The sequence below is a fragment of the Schistocerca cancellata genome, chromosome 2 (genome assembly GCF_023864275.1).
Source record: "Schistocerca cancellata isolate TAMUIC-IGC-003103 chromosome 2, iqSchCanc2.1, whole genome shotgun sequence".
Lineage (NCBI taxonomy): Eukaryota > Metazoa > Arthropoda > Insecta > Orthoptera > Acrididae > Schistocerca > Schistocerca cancellata.
The window spans coordinates 940,398,524-940,410,080 of record NC_064627.1 but is presented as its reverse complement, the minus strand read 5'-3'; positions in this window follow the sequence as shown (position 1 = coordinate 940,410,080).

Below are 11,557 nucleotides of genomic sequence, written 5' to 3'. Positions count from 1 at the left end.
AAATACCTTTTTCAGCCATTTCACATATCCAACCAAGAACCCAGTGCGTTATTTCAACACAACGAGCGTCACCCAGTTAGATGTATCCCATACTGCACAATATTACAGTTTTCCTGTCTCCCATTACATCCGACCGTTCAACAAATTCCAATTCTAAGAATACAGAAGGAACTATTTTGATATTTTTACAGCCGTTCATCACATCTTAAACGTGATACTTACGTGACGTGCGTTTCCCCTACACGTACTCTTTAGCTACAAGACGGAATATGTTATTGGAGAATCTTCTTTCTGAGCACTTACTTAAGCCTAACAGGGATTTAGGCTGGATAACAGAAGAACTAAGGATGGTCGCTTTCACTCGCTAGCCTCAATAAGTTCTGAAGACAGTTTTTGTGAAAATAGTTGTGTGTTTGGTTACACAAGTATGCACTGTCTTTGCTGTTGTGCGTTTACACTGAGGTGACAAAAATCATAGGCTAACGCTATGTACATGTTACAGGTGGCGGTAATATCGCCTACACAAGGTATAAAATGGCAGTGCATTGCCGGAGCTGTGATTTGTACCCAGCTGATTCGCATGAAAAGATTAACGTGATTATGACTGCACGCCGGGAATGAACACGCTTTGAATGCGGTATATTAGTTGGAGATAAACGCATGGGACAATCGATTTCGGAAATCGTCACGGAATTCATTATTCCGAGATCCACAGTATGAAGAGTCTGCTGAAAATACCACAATTACAGGAATTACCCCTCACCACAGACAACGCTGTGGTCGACGGCCTTCACTTACCGGTCGACGACGGACAGTAGTGCTAACAGGAAAGCGTGAAATAACAGCAGAAATCAATGTTGGACGTACGACGAACATATCCGTTAGGACAGCTCGGTGAAATTTTTCGTTGCTGGGCCATGGCAGCAGACGACCGATGCGAGTGCGTTTGCTAACAACACGACACCGCCCGCAGATTCTCTCCTGGGCTCATGACCATATCGGTTGGACCCTAGACGACTTGGAAACCATCTCCATGTCAGATGAGTCCCGATTTTAGTTGGTAAGAGCTGATGGTAGGGTCCGAGTGTGGAGTAGACCCCACGAAGCTATGGACGCAAGATTTCAACAAGGCACTGCGCAATCTGATGGTAGATCCATAATAGTGTAGGCTGTGTTAACATGCAACTGACTGGGCCCTCTGGTGCAACTGAACTGATCATTACCTGGAAATTTTTCTGTACTGCTTCCTGGTGACCAGTCTGCAGCTCGTGGTGTCACGGTCGAGTTCTCGCTTCCCGAGCATGGGGTCCCAGGTTCGATTCCCGGCGGGGTCGGGTAGCGGGGTCGGGCACCTGCACATGCCTCGAGATGACTGGGTGTTCGTACTGTCCTCATAATTTCATTATCATTCATGAAAGTGGCGAGATTGGACTGAGCAGAGGTTGGGAATTTGTACGGGCGCTGATAACCGCGCAGTAGAGCGCCCCACAAACCAAACATCATCATCATCATCATCCGAGAGACCATTTTCAGCCATTCATTGACTGCATGTTCCGAAATAACGGTGGAATTTTTGTGGACGACAATGCGCCACGTCACCGAGGCCCAGTTGTCCGCGCCTGGTTTGAAATGAATTGAAATGAGTCTGTGGCATTGTCGGCCGGGAGGCCCCATGCGGGGAAGTTCGGTCGCCGAGTGCAAGTCTTATTTCAGTCGACGCCACACTGGGCGACATGCCTGCCGGTGATGAGGATGAAATGATGATGAGGACAACCCAACACCCAGTCCACAAGCGGAGAAAATCTCCAACCCAGCCGGGAATCGAACCCGGGCCTGCTGCAAGGGAGGCGAGCACGTTATCACTCAGCTAAGCAGACGGACGCCTGGTTTGAAGAACATTCTAGACAACTCAAGCGAATGATTTGGCCACCCAGATCACCCGACAAGAATCCCATCGAACACTTATATGACGTAATGGAAACGTCATTGTGTGCACAAGACCCTGCACTTGCAACACTTTCGCAGTTATTGTCGGCTGTAGAGGCAGAATGACTCAATATTTCTGCAGGGATTTCCAATTAATTGTTCAGCCCATGCCACGTTGAGTTCCTGCACTGTGCAGGGCATAAGGAGGTCCGACACGGTGTTAGAAGGTATCGTGTGACTTTTGTCACTTTACTGTATTAAGTATAGCCAGCGGCGTTGACGCAGTGGTAACACCGGTTCCCGTCATAAAACAAAAGCTGAGATCTGTCGGGCTGGGGTAGCACTTGGATGGGCCACCGTCTGGGTCTGCCAAGCGCTGTTGGGAAGTGGCGTTCATTCAGCCCTTGTGAAGCCAGTTGAGGAGCTACTTGACGGAGAATTAGCGGCTCCGGCCAAGAAAACTGATAACGGTCGAGAGAGCGGTGTGCTGACACATGCCCCTCTGTCTCCGCATCCAATGACGCCTATCAGCTGGGGATGACACGGTCGTCGGCCAGTACTGTTGGGTTTTCCGAAGCCTGATCGCGCGGAGTTTAAGATGTATTAAATGTGTGTGTGTGTGTGTGTGTGTGTGTGTGTGTGTGTGTGTGTGTGTGTGTGTGTCCTATGACTATTCCTTTCAGTATTTGTGGTCGAATCGCTTTTTCACTTGTATACAGGGTTATAAACACTGATATGAGTAGTCCACTTCACTGATGTTAAAAGCCCTGCCATCGTCAACAACGAGAAGGCGACTAATAAACTTGTATGTATGTAGGAACTGGGGACCTAGAAACGACGGAAAGGCTTCGCCCCCGCCGTATCCCTCAGTGGTACACAACCCCACAACAAGCTACAGCAGTCCAGTCACCCCACACCCCACCGCTGCCCCATGAGGCGGAATAAGGGGAGCTAGCCCGCATTCGCCGAGGCAGATGGAAAACCACCTTAAAAACCAACCTCAGGCTGGCCGGCACACCGGACCTCGACATTAATCTGCTGGGCGGATTCGTGCCGGGGTCCGGCACGCCTTCCCTCTCGGGAAGCAATGCATTATACCGCACGGCTAGCCGGGCGGGCAGTAATAAACTTACTTAACAATCATGACCTTACTTTCTACTACTCCTGCTTAAGTCTCTCGGTTTAGTAGTTACATTCCTGTGAATGGAAGACTCAGAGAACGTTCCATGCCGCGTGGTTTGAGGCGCCAAGTCACGGATTGCGCGGCACCTCCCGCCAGATATTCGAGTTCTCCCTCGGGCATGGGTGTGTGTGTTGTTCTTAGCATAAGTTAGTTTAAGTAATGTGTATGTCTAGGGACTGATGACCTCAGCGGATTGGTCGTTTAGGAATTCACACACATTTGCACATTTTTTGAACATTTGCATAGAGGGAATAAAATTTGTTAATAACAAAACAAATTATTGTTTCTGATTGTTTTTATCGCGCATTGCCACCGAAGGGCGTGATTCATTATTCACATCCACTTTCTAGAAAAAATGAGACTATGGGAAACAATTAACTATTGATCCCAGTGAGAGACGTCGAAACATGCATTTATAAACTTCAAGAAATTTGCATCACAGTCATCTTGCTCATGCGCATCTTTAGTAAAAGCGGCTACCAATTTCCTATTGAAATGGTACCCGACCGGAAGATAGCCTTTTCTAACCTTCGTAGAATAATTACTCTTCAGTATTTATTTACCTGGAGCGCCCCCCCCCCCCTCCCCCACCCGTTCGGGCGTTCGTCTTCCTTGCACTTTCAGACATACTCAACCTTTTTCACAATACTAGTCATGATATTTTCTCATATTACCCTTACCCATTCGCCTTCTTCACGTGAATACGTGTTTAAAACTAGAAGCCGGTATGGAGCACTAGTCAGTGAAACAGAAGTAAACCCCTTTCGGTGCAATACATTTTGAGTTATAACTCAAAAATTAATTACGCAAGCAATGTTAAGTTATATTATTCGCAGACTGTATATTTAAAATATGTTTACTTTTTCTCGTTCCTTGAGCAGAGGGCAGCGTGAAGAGCAAGACCTGTAGCAACCAACCAGCTGGGTACTGTATCGTCGCTTCTGCTGTACTAAGTGGAAGGTCGCAGGAGCGCGAGTCATTTGCGTATAAAAACTCTATTTATTTAAAAAAAAGTGTATAAATCGCCAGTGCCTATCGAATGCGTCCATAGTGCAAACCGGCTATGGTCGAATATCGAGAAGGTGTGCTTTTCTGACATGTCGCGACTATGATTTATGGCTCAAAACAAGCAGCTTTCAACATCATTGAGTTTCACGCAAAATTTAGTTCAGGCGCGTTGCAACTCTAACTCCGCCATCTTGAAATTCGCAAACCGTTCGACACACCGTTCTACTCAATACAGCACTGAACAATAACTAACAGACATGCAACAATGAAATTTCCGGCAGCTACAGATTAAACACAGGCGTGTGCAGGGATGCCAACCATATTTCGCACAAACACACCATTGGCGCGAAATTACGAATGTTCTGGTATTTTATGAACAGACCTTGTAGTTGTATATACAAAGTTTGTTTAAAATTACTTATAAACAGAACGAATTATGTGAGAGGTAGAATGTGTCTGATGGTTTGAATGCCCTGTATCGTGTTAAAGACTGCGAGAAAGACAGCGGAACCGCACATTTTTACAGCTCAGCACAGTATTTTCTCTCTCGCAATCGGTTTCAACAGAAAACCAGTACATTACTGTTTAAAAGTCTTGTGTAAAACTTTGAAATAGTTTGATAAAAAACGTTTGCAAACTTTCAGTAACTACCTTCAACAACGACTTGCTTGTAAGTAGTTCTACAGATTGTAAGAGGTCCGAGCAGATGTAATTTCGATGTATTGCTCATGCGCTGCCTGCGATATGCAAGGTATCTGACCAGAGAGCAGTGTTGACTGCAGTAGGTACTGTGTAGCTGTAGCAGTAAGTTGTTGCTAGTCTGGAATCTGCTCTGGTCTGGTACGGTGTATCGTGTTGGCTGGCCGGTCGCGGTGCAGCGATGCCGGAGCCTGAGTATTATTGTATAAGGTAAAAAGCAGCCTCGCGCATATGTAGTAATGTTATCTAAAGTCACATGTAAATGTTTTAAAACTCTCGTAATAATAATCTTCCTCATAAAAAGTAACTTTTAACAACCATTCATTTCAATTTATAGAATTTACTAATTTCTCCCATCCATGATCATCCCGATTATTGAAATAGAAAAATCAGTTGCTCCCTTTCATAAATTTCAGATAGGTCGGCCAGCATTGCACAGCGATGTGCCGGAAAAATTTATTGTAAGAGCAGATATATCCGGCGACTTCATTGAGGTAAGAATTTTTCCTTTTTTTTCGGAATGATCTTTCAGGGCCATGACGCAGCACTGCTGTCGTCCAAAATTTACCAGGTTAGATCTTTCAGGGCCATGACGCAGCACTGCTGTCGTCCAAAATTTACCAGGTTAAATTCACAGTGAAATATTGAAAAGTCATAAGTGAGCGTCAATTTAATTGAGAGGTTTGTTACATTGTTTTATTACCAGGTTACTGAATTTATTTTTTTATTGGGAATGAATGTGAACGACATAATTATAATTTTTACTGTTGAGAGGTTTAGGAATTTTTCTGTTTTGAGGTTACGCTAAATGTGAATGAATTTTGAGCTTAGATTAAATGAGAAAGAATTTTGTAGGGAGGTAACAAATGAGAAAGAATTTTGTTTTGAGGTTACACTAAAATTAGAATCATTAACCCAATAATATTTATTTTATTTTGTGGGGAGGTTACAAAATGGATTGTAGATTATAGAGATTCTCTGTAGGAGCTTTGCTGCTGATGTAATACAGATTATAAAGATTTTCTGTAGGGGTTTTTTAGCTGATGTAGGTAATCGTCAACAATGCCACTATCAATCTTTGCTATTTTGAAATACGCATCGATGGTGTGCAACTCCAGGGTTTTCTTTGTCATCTGTTTCACAATATCGTAGACAGTATGCAGTGAGTCGGCCGGTGTGGCCGAGCGGTTCTAGGTGCTACAGTCTGGAACCGCGCGACCGCTACGATTGCAGGTTCTAATCCCGCCTCGGGCATGGATCTGTGTGCTGTCCTTACTTTAGTTAGGTTTAAGTAGTTCTAAGGTCTAGGGGACTGATGACCTCAGAAGTTAAGTCCCATAGTCCTCAGAGCCATTTGAACCAATATCCAGTAAGACACTCGATTTTATGACTGGTGTGTATTTACAGCTTAATCTCAGAGTTCTTCATTTATACAAAACATTCATTGTCTTGGTTCATTTCATCCTTTTCCAATGGTATCAAAACTTAAGATTTTGCCGCTTCCAAATACCTGCCGCCCTGGGCGGTTGCACAGTTCGCCCCCCCCCCCCCCCTCCTCTATCCTCCCAACCCCTCCACATAGAGCCTGCCCCGGTTACACTACAGAACTACTCTTCGCCGTTGTACTAAGTGATGACCTGTGACTATGGCATCGTTAATGGTGCTGCACTCAACAGTCTCCGGTGCTTCATTATCTCGCTACCGTTCACTTCCTTACCGATAACAAAGTAAACGCATCACCGCTTACACATGCAGTCGTCTTTACATACATGTTAACATTACCATGATGACGAAATACTGATTTTTTTCTGGAGCAACAGTTCTCTTACTGGTTTGATGTGGCCCACTACGAACTCCTAAACTGTGCCAACCTTTTCATCTCAGAGTTGCACTTGCAAACCTACGTCCGCAATCATTTGCTGGCTTCATTCCAATCTTCATATTCCTTCATTATTTTTACCCTCTGCAGTTCTCTCTAGCACCACGGAAGTTATTCCCTGATGTCTCAACACATGTCCTATCTTCCTGTCCCTTCTTGTCAGCGTTATCCATACATTTCTTTCCCTGTCGATTGTATGATCGAGAAAGTGGAGAGAATTGTTTTGGGGGATCGCCGAATGACTGTTGAACAGATCGCCTCCGGAGTTGGCATTTCTGTGCCTTCTGTGCACACAATCCTGCATGACGACCTGAAAATGCGAAAAGTGTCATCCAGGTGGGTGCCACGAATGCTGACGGATGACCACATGGCTGCCCGTGTGGCATGTTGCCAAGCAATGTTGACGCGCAACGACAGCATGAATGGGACTTTCGTTTCGTCGGTTGTGACAATGGATGAGACGTGGATGCCATTTTTCAATCCAGGAACAAAGCGCCAGTCAGCTCAATGGGAGCACACAGATTCAACGCCACCAAAAAAATTTCGGGTAACTGCCAGTGCTGAAAAAATGATGGTGTCCATGTTCTGGGACAGCGAGGGCGTAATCCTTACCCATTGCGTTCCAAAGGGCACTACGGTAACAGGTGCATCCTACGAAAATGTTTTGAAGAACAAATTCCTTCCTGCACTGCAACAAAAACGTCCGGGAAGGGCTGCGCGTGTGCTGTTTCACCAAGACAACGCACCCGCACATCGAGCTAACGTTACGCAACAGTTTCTTCGTGATAACAACTTTGAAGTGATTCCTCATGCTCCCTACTCACCTGACCTGGCTCCTAGTGGCTTTTGGCTTTTTGCAACAATAAAAGACATTCTCCGTGGCCGCACATTCACCATCCGTGCTGCTATTGCCTCAGCGATTTTCCAGTGGTCAAACCAGACTCCTAAAGAAGCCTTCGCCGCTGCCATGGAATCATGGCGTCAGCGTTGTGAAAAATGTGTACGTCTGCAGGGCGATTACGTCGAGAAGTAACGCCAGTTTCATCGATTTCGCGTGAGTAGTTAATTAGAAAAAAATCGGAGGCCTTTGAACTTGAATGCACCTCGTATTCATAAGGAAAACTCACAAAAGAACATTCATTGTAAAGTCACTGATAAAGAATGGGATATAATTATTAATATGATCCAGGCATTGATCCAGTGACTCAAATATTGAATAAAGTAAAGAGTGCGCGAACACTGTTCATAAGTGCAGCTTGCAGCAACATTCCTGAAAACAACATCTGTTCCAGAGCATTTGTATTAAATAAAAAAGGACACATCTGTGCACATGGAAACACTATGGATGGGCTAATAAGGAAAACTACAAGGTAAATGGGGTAGGCAACAGAGACGTAACGTCGGTACACAGGATAAGATTGGAGGCAAAACTATTTATTCCTTAAAACGTTAAAGTACTGCATCTATAGACAGTTGTTGCCTGGTAACTAAGTACAATTGCTTGTCAAACGCTATACGTTTCATAACAGACCCGTATGCCCTCGTGGTTCGCGGAGACACACTTTCTACCTGCCTTGGCGAAATTTTAGTAACATCAAACCACATAGTCGCGAAAAATTAACATTCTGCAGAGGACACATTTGAATAGACAACGGATAATGGCAGATGACCAAGAAACTCTAATATTACCCCTTTTGGATGGTTTCCACCGGACAAAAAGTAATGAGGCAAAGAAAATTCACAAATAAGCAAAAATTACCAAGATTCGGAAAAGATTAGAATGCATACACACGCAATTGCAGGCGCACATCCATTCACACTGAACCAAGGGGGCTTCAACATATGCAACACCTTTGTGCTACGTTCTTCTTACGGATCAAAGTCAAGTCTGCTTTAGGAATCAAACTGAAAGTCTGCAAAACCCTTGCATTCCTTGCTGCGAGCCAGCAAATCAATCTTTATTAGATGATACGTGAGACCAAAAGCTAAAAGCTCCCCTCTTGCTATGAGACAACGCGCCACGCGGTTAAGTCAACTCGCCCTTGTTCGAAGAGACCTCGACTGGAGACCCTCGGCTAGCTGGAAGCAGATTGTCTCGGCCACTCCAAGGTCTCCCACGCGATCCCGTGGGCAGGAAAATCCAGAGATGAAGCTTCCGCCACCAACTTACCACCAGTAACTTTCACACAATGGGAGCAAGCCTCTTTGCCTACCTGAAAACTACAAGGGATGGCCATTCTGTACGACTACCGCTGATTCCCCCCATGAACCATGGACCTTGCCGTCGGTGGGGAGGCTTGCATGCCTCAGCGATACAGATGGCCATACCTTAAGTGCAACCACAACGAAGGGGTATCTGTTGAGAGGCCAGACAAACGTGTTGTTCCTGAAGAGGGGCAGCAGCCTTTTCAGTAGTTGCAGGGCTAACAGTCTGGATGATTGATTGATCTGGCCTTGCAACACTAACCAAAACGGCCTTGTTGTGCTGGTACTGCGAACGGCTGAAAGCAAGGGGAAACTACAGCCGTAATTTTTCCCGAGGGCATGCAGCTTTACTGTATGGTTAAATGATGATGGCGTCCTCTTGGGTAAAATATTCCGGAGGTAAAATAGTCCCCCATTCGGATCTCCGGGCGGGGACTACTCAGGAGGACGTCGTTATCAGGAGAAAGAAAACTGGCGTTCTACGGATCGGAGCGTGGAATGTCAGGTCCCTTAATCGGTCAGGTAGATTAGAAAATTTAAAAAGGGAAATGGATAGGTTGAAGTTAGATATAGTGGGAATTAGTGAAGTTCGGTGGCAGGAGGAACAAGACTTTTGGTCAGGTGAATACAGGGTTATAAATAGAAAATCAAATAGGGGTAATGCAGGAGTAGGTTTAATAATGAATAAAAAAATAGGAGTGCGGGTAAGCTACTAGAAACAGCACAGTGACCGCATTATTGTGGCCAAGATAGACACGAAGCCCACGCCTACTACAGTAGTACAAGTTTATATGACAACTAGCTCTGCAGATGATGAAGAAATTGATGACATGGAGTGAAAGGCTATTTACAATTTGTACAGAAACCAGATGGCAGTCATAAGAATCGAGGGGCTCGAAAGGGAAACAGTGTTTGGGAAGGGAGTGAGACAGGGTTGTAGCAAGCAGTGAAGGAAACAAAAGAAAAATTCGGAGTAGGTATTAAAATCCATGGAGAAGAAATAAAAACTTTGAGGTTTGCCGATGACATTGTAATTCTGTCAGAGACGGCAAAGGACTTGGAAGAGCAGTTGAACGGAATGGACAGTGTCTTGAAAGGAAGATATAAGATGAACATCAACAAAAGGAAAACGAGGATAATGGAATGTAATCGAATTAAGTCGGGTGATGCTGAGGGAATTAGATTAGGAATTAAGACAGTTAACGTACTAAAGACGTTTTGCTAATTGGGGAGCAAAATAACTGACGATGGTCGAAGTAGAGAAGATATAAAATGTAGAGTGGCAATGGCAAGGAAAGTGTTTCTGAAGAAGAGAAATTTGTTAACATCGAGTATAGACTTCAGTGTCAGGAAGTCGTTTCTGAAACCATTTGTATGGAGAGTAGTCATGTACGGAAGAATGCTGAAGATTAGATGGGTAGAACAAATAACTAATGAGGAGGTATTGAATAGTATTGGGGAGAAGAGGAGTTTGTGGAACAACTTGACAAGAAGAAGGGACTGGTTGGTAGGACATGTTCTGAGGCATCAAGGGATCACAAAGTTAGCATTGCAGGGCAGCGTGGAGGGTAAAAATCGTAGAGGGAGACCAAGAGATGAATACACTAAGAAGATTCAGAAGGATGTAAGTTGCAGTAAGTACTGGGAGAGGAAGAAGCTTGCACAGGATAGGGTAGCATGGAGAGCTGCATCAAACCAGTCTCAGGACTGAAGACCACAACAACAACATCAACCGCTGATTCTCTGCTGCAGACTAAACCACCGTATAGCTAACTGAAACAAACCCACATTCATTCACTCACGCATTCCAGAGAGTTCTGTATCACTGGAAAGCAAATGAAATGCTAACGAAAGGGGACCAGAGGACCCTTTCAAAGGTAACGTCTGAAATTTGGTATTTTCGGCACACTCTTGACACTGTGGATCTCAGAATACTGAATACCCTAATGATTTACGAAATGGAATGCTCCATACATACAGCTCCAACGGCCATTCCGTGTTCAGAATCTGTTAATTCCAGTCGTGCGACCATAATCACGTCGGGAACCTTTTCACAAGTATCACATGAAAACAAATAACAGCTCCGCCATTGCGCTGGCCGTTTACACTTTGCGTGGCGATACTAGAGCTATCTGTGCAAATGGTTCAAATGGCTCTGAGCACTATGGGACTTACCAGCTGAGGTCATCATTCCCCTAGAACTTATAACTACTTAAACCTAACTAACCTAAGGATATTGTAATATCTCTTTATTTTCGATGAATTATTCTGATACAATTCTACCCTTGAATGACGTTTACAAATTTTCTATCTTCATACTCGCAGAATCCATGCGAAAAGTAGTTCATACAATAGCTATGCCATGAGCGCATAAGTATTTTTTTTAGTACTCTCTCTGGTGGTCGTTAGAAAAAAAAAAGGGAGATTCCGAGATTGTCTTCGTGCCAATTAGCCTGAGCTTGGTTTGGAAGATCTGTAATCTGATTATTGAGATTTATCACAGAAGATAACTGATACGAACTGTACGATTAAAAAGGAAATATATATATATTGCTCCTTCAAAAAAAGGTGTGTATGTGACATTTGGGAATTAATGATACTTATCGATCTATTGCGTAGTTGTTAATCAGGAGGGACTTCCAAAAGACTGGATACGA